Below are 6,219 nucleotides of genomic sequence, written 5' to 3'. Positions count from 1 at the left end.
GCTTTGCGTAATATAACCTAACCATTCTTAGGTAATCGGAACAATGCGTTGAAGAGAATGGAGACGCGACATACTAATCTAGCATCACTTTTCACGCAAACTTTGGGTAATATAACCTAACGATGCTTATGTAATCGGAACGGTACGTTAAATAGACTTGAAACGCGACATACTAATCTAGCGTCACTTTTCACGCACACTTTGCGTAATATAAGCTAATCATGCTTATGTAATCGGACGATACATTAAATAGACTTGAAACACGACATACTAATCTAGCATCACTTTTCACGCACACTTTGCATAATGTAACCTAATCATGCTTAAGTAATCAGAACGACGCGTTAGAGAGACTTCTGACGCGACATAAGCAGCATCGATATGACTCGTTAAAGAGACTTGAGACGCGCCATATTAATCTACCGTCACTTTTGACGCACACTTTGCGTAATATAACCTAATCATTCTTAGGAAATCAGAACGACGCGCAAGAGAGACTTGAGACGCGGCACACTAATCTAGTGTCACTTTTCACGCACCCTTTGCGTAATATAACCTAACCATGCTTAGAAAATCGGATCGACGCGTTAAGGAGACTTGTGGCGCGAGATAAGCATGGTAACCGAAACGGCGCTTTAAAGAGACTTGAGATGAAACATACATTACTAGGGTCACTTTTTACGCACACATTGTGTAATATAACATAACCATGCTTAGGTAATTGGAACGACGCGTTATAAAAGACTTGAGATTGGACATACTAATTGAGCGTCACTTTTCACGCACACTTTGCATAAATAACCTAACCATGCTCAGGTAATCGATGCATTAAAGAGACTTGAGACTCGACATACGAATCTATGGATCCTTTAGATGCACACTTTGCGTACTATGACCTAACCATGCTTAATTAATCAGAATGACGCGTTAGAGAGACTTGTGACGCGACATAGGTATGGTAATCGAAACGACGCGTTAAAGAGACATGAGACACGACGTACTAATCTAGCGTCCCTTTTTACGCAAACTTTGCGTAATATAACCTAACCATGCTTAGGTAATCGGAACGACGCATTAAAGAACCTTGAGACGCTACATACTAATCTAGCGTCACGTTTACGCACACCTTGCGTAATATAACCTAACCATGTTTAGGTAATAGGAACGATTCGTTAAATAGACATGAGACGGGACATCCTAATCAATTGTCATATTTCATGCAACTTTGCATAATATACCCTAACCATGCTCAGGTAATCAGAACGACGCGTTAGAAAGGCTTGTTACATAAGCATGGTAATCGAAATGATGCGCTAAACAGACTTGAGACGTGCCATACTAATCTAGCGTCGCTTTTTACGCACACTTTGTGTAATGTAACCTAACCACGCATAGGTAATTGGAACGATGCGTTAATAAGAGACTTTCACTTTTCACGCACACTTTGCGTATATAACCTAACCATGTGTAGGTAATTGGAACGACGCATTAAATTGAGTTGAGACATGACATACTAATCTGGGGTCACTTTTCACGCACACTTTGCATAAATAACCTAACCATGCATAGGTAATTGGAACGACGCTTTAAATAGACTTGAGACCCGACATACTAATCAATTAATCCTTTTCACGCACACTTTGTGTATCATGCTTAGTTATTCAGAACGACGAGTTAGAGAGACTTGTGACGCGACATAAGCTTGGTAATCGAAACGACGGGTAAAAGAGACTTGAGACGCGACATACTAAACTAGTGTCACTTTTCATGCACACTTTGCGTAATATAACCTAACCATGCGTAGGTAATCCGAACGACGCGTTAAACAGAATTGAGACGCGAGATACTAATCTAGCGTCATTTTTTGCGCACGCTTTGCGTAATATAACCTAACAATGGTTAGGTAATCGGAACGACGCGTTAAAGAGACTTGTGACGGGACATACTAATCCAGCGTCACTTTTCACGCACGCTTTGCGTAATATAACCTAACAATACTTAGGTAATTGGAACGGCGCGTTAAAGAGACTTGTGACGCGGCATACTAATCCAGCGTAACTTTTCACGCACGCTTTGCGTAATATAACCAAACCATGCTTATGTATTCGGAACGACGCGTTAAAGAGACTTAGACGCAACATACTAATCCAGCGTCACTTTTCACGCACGCTTTGCATAATATAACCTAACCATGCTTAGGTAATCGGAACGACGCGTTAAACAGACTTCAGACGCGACATACTTATCTAGCGTCATTTTTCACGCACGCTTTTCGTAATATAAACTAACCATGCATAGGTAAACGGAACGACGCGTTAAACATACTTGAGATGCGACATACTTATCTAGCGTCACTTTTCACGCACGCTTTGCGTAATATAACCTAAAGGTAGCGTCACTTTTCACGCACCCTTTGCGTAATATAACCTAACCATGCTTAGGAAAATGAAACGATGCGTTAGAAAGACTTGAGACGCGACATACTGATCTAACCACTTTTCACACATACTTTGCGTAATATATCCTAACCATGATTATATAATCGGAACAACGCATTAAAGAGACTTGTGACGCGAGATAAGCATTGTAATCGAACGACACTTTAAAGAGACTTGAGACGAATCATACTAATCTAGCGCCACTTTTTACGCACACTTTGCGTATTATAACCTAACCATGCTTTGATAATCGAAACGATGCGTTAAAGAGAATTGAGACTGGATATACTAATCTAGCGTCACTTTCACGCACACTTTGTGTAATTTAACCTAACCATGCTTAGGTAATCAGAACGACGCCTTAGAGAGGCGTGTGATGCGACCTAAGCATTGTAATCGAAACGATGCATTTAAGAGACTTGAGACACGACATACTAATCTAGCGTCACGTTTTACGCAAACTTTGCATAATATAACCTAAAGAGCCTTGAGACGCGACATATTAATCTAGCGTCTCTTTTCACGCACACCTTGCGTAATATAACCTAACCATGCATAGGTAATCGGAACAACACGTTAGATATACTTAAGACACGCCATACTAATCCATTGTCATTTTTCACGCACACTTTGCGTAATATAACCTAACCATGCTTAGGTAATCGTAACGACGCGTTAAATAGACTTGTGACGCGACATACTAATCTATTGCCATTTTTTACGAACACTTTGTGTAATATAACCTAAGCATGCTTTGGTAATCGGAACAACGCATTAGAGAGACTTATGACATGACATAAGCATGGTAATCGAAACGAAGCGTTAAAGAGACCTGAGACGCGCCATACTAATCTAGCGTCACTTTTTACGCACACTTTGCGTAATATAACCTAACCATGGTTAGGTAATCGGAACAACGCGTTAAAGAGACTTGAGATGCGACATACTAATCTAGTGTCACTTTTCACGCACACTTTGCTTAATCTAACCTAACCATGCTTAGGTAATCGGCATGACGCGTCAAATCGACTTGAGACACGACATACTAATCTAGCGTCACTTTTCACGCACGCTTTGCGTAAATAACCTAACCATTCTTAGGTAACCGGAACGACTCGTTAAAGAGATTTGAGACGCGACCTACTAATCTAGTGTCACTCTTCACGCACACTTTGCGTAATATAACCTAACCATGCTTAGGTAATCGGAACGACGCGGTAAATAGACTTGAGATGCGACATACTAATCTAGTCATTTTTAACTCACACTTTGCGTAATATAACCTAACCATGTTTAAGGTAATCGGAACGACGCGTTAGAGAACTTGTGACGCGACATAAGCATGGTAATCGAAACGACGCGTTAAAGACAGTTGAGACGCGACATACTAATCTAGCGTCACTTTTCACGTAAACTTTGCATAATATAACAACCATGCTTAGGTAATCGTAACGACACATTAAAGAACCTTGAGACGGGACATTCTAATCTAGCGTCACCTTTCACGCACATCTTGCGTAATATAACCTAACCATGCTTAGGTAATCGGAACGGCGCGTTAAAGAGACTTGAGATGTGACATACTAATCTAGCATTACTTTTCTCGCACACTTTGCGTAATATAACCTAACCATTCTTGGATAATGGGAACGATGCGTTAAAGAGACTTCAGACGCGACATACTAATCAATTGTTTCTTTTCACGCACACTCTGCGTAATATAACCTAATCATTCTTAGGTAATCAGAACGACCCATTAGAGAGACTTGTGACGCGACATAAGCATGGTAATCAAAACAACGCGTTAAAGAGACTTGAGACACGACATACTAATCTATCATCACCATGGCATAATATAACCTAACCATGCTAAGGTAATCGGAACGACGAGATAGATAGACTAATGACGCGACATACTAATCTATTATCATTTTTCACGCACACTTTGCGTAATATAACCTAACCATGCTTAGGTAATTGGAACGACTCGTTAAATAGACTTGTGTCGCGACATACTAATCCATTGTTATTTTTCACGCACACTTTGCGTAATATAACCTAACCATTCTTAGGTAATCGGAACTACGCATTAGAGAGACTTCTGACGCGACATAATCATGGTAATCAAAACGACGCGTTAAAAAGACTTGAGACCCGACATACTAATCTAGCATTACTTTTCACGTACACATTGCTTAATATAATCAAACCAAGGTAAAGTAATCAGAACGACGAATTAGATAGACTTAAGACGCGACATACTAATCTATTGTCATTTTTCATGCACACTTTGCGTAATATAACCTAACCATGCTTAGGTAATTGGAACAACTAGTTAAATGGACTTGAGTCGCGACATACTAATAATCTATTGTCATTTTTCACGCACACTTTGCGTAATATAACCTAACCATGCTTAGGTAATCGGAACGACGCGTTAAAAAGACTTTAGACACGCCATATTAATCTAGCATCACTCTTTACGCACACTTTGTGTAATATAACCTAACCATGCTTAGGAAATCAGAACGACGCGTTAGAGAGACTTGAGACACGACATACTACTCTAGTGTCACTTTTCACGCACACTTTACGTAATATAACCTAACCATGCTTAGGAAATCAGAACGACGCGTTAAAGCGACTTGAGACACGACATGCTAAGCTAGCGTAACTTTTCTCGCACACTTTGTGTAATAGAACCTAACCATTCTTGGGTAATAGGAATGACTCGTTCAAGAGACTTTGGACGCGACATACTAATCTAGCATCACTTTTCACGCACACTTTGCGTAATATAATCTAACCATGCTTAGGTAATCGGAACGACGCATTAAAGAAACTTGAGACACCACATATCTTAGCTGAAGGTAAAGAATCGTCCGATCTTATTTATTCCATTACGAGTTAGCGTCGGACTCGACCCGCTCCTACCCATCCCAGGGTACCATAGCATGTTGGGAAATCAAAAACGTACATAGCAGTTCCAGCTGAAGTACTTGGAATAATTCATACCCAGGTGCTGCCGTTGGTTTGCCTTGTTCGGAGGCTCCGGTTTCAAATCTTTCTCAAAGATAGATGATTGTGTCAAGATGATGCGGATCAACCCCTTCTTCTTGCGCCAAATATCTTACAAACGAGTTTTGCTAGGGAATTCACGATTTTGATCTTTTTCAATAAAATCATCACGGAGTAAATCAACAAAGCCAAAAGTTCTTGCCGCCCGCTTGACGGGCGGAGCGCTCGTTAACCTTCAATTTCACCGGGTCCATGTCGGAGACAGCGGGGCAGTTGTTATACTAATCTATTGTTACTTTTCATGCACACCTTGCATAATATAACCTAACCATGCTTAGGTAATCGGAATGACGCATTAGAGAGACTTGTGACGCGACATAAGCATGTTAATCGAAACGACACGTCAAAGAGACTTGAGACATGACATACTAATCTAGCGTCACTTTTGACCTATACTTTGCATAATATATAACCTTACCATGCTTAGGTAATCGGAACGACACATTAAAGAGAACGAGACATACTTATCTAGCGTCACTTTTCACGCACACTTCGCGTCATATAACCTAACCATGCTTAGGTAATCGAACGAAGCGTTAAAAAGACTTGAGACGCGGCATACTAATCCAGCGTTACTTTTCAAGCACGCTTTTTTTATTATAACCTAACCATGCATAGGTAATCATAACGACATGTTAAATAGACTTGAGATGCGACATACTAATCAATTGTCACTTTTCACGCACACTTTTCGTAATATAAC

The sequence above is a fragment of the Mercurialis annua genome, linkage group LG1-X, assembly GCF_937616625.2.
Source record: "Mercurialis annua linkage group LG1-X, ddMerAnnu1.2, whole genome shotgun sequence".
NCBI classification, from domain to species: Eukaryota; Viridiplantae; Streptophyta; class Magnoliopsida; order Malpighiales; family Euphorbiaceae; genus Mercurialis; species Mercurialis annua.
This window is presented reverse-complemented; position numbering follows the sequence as displayed.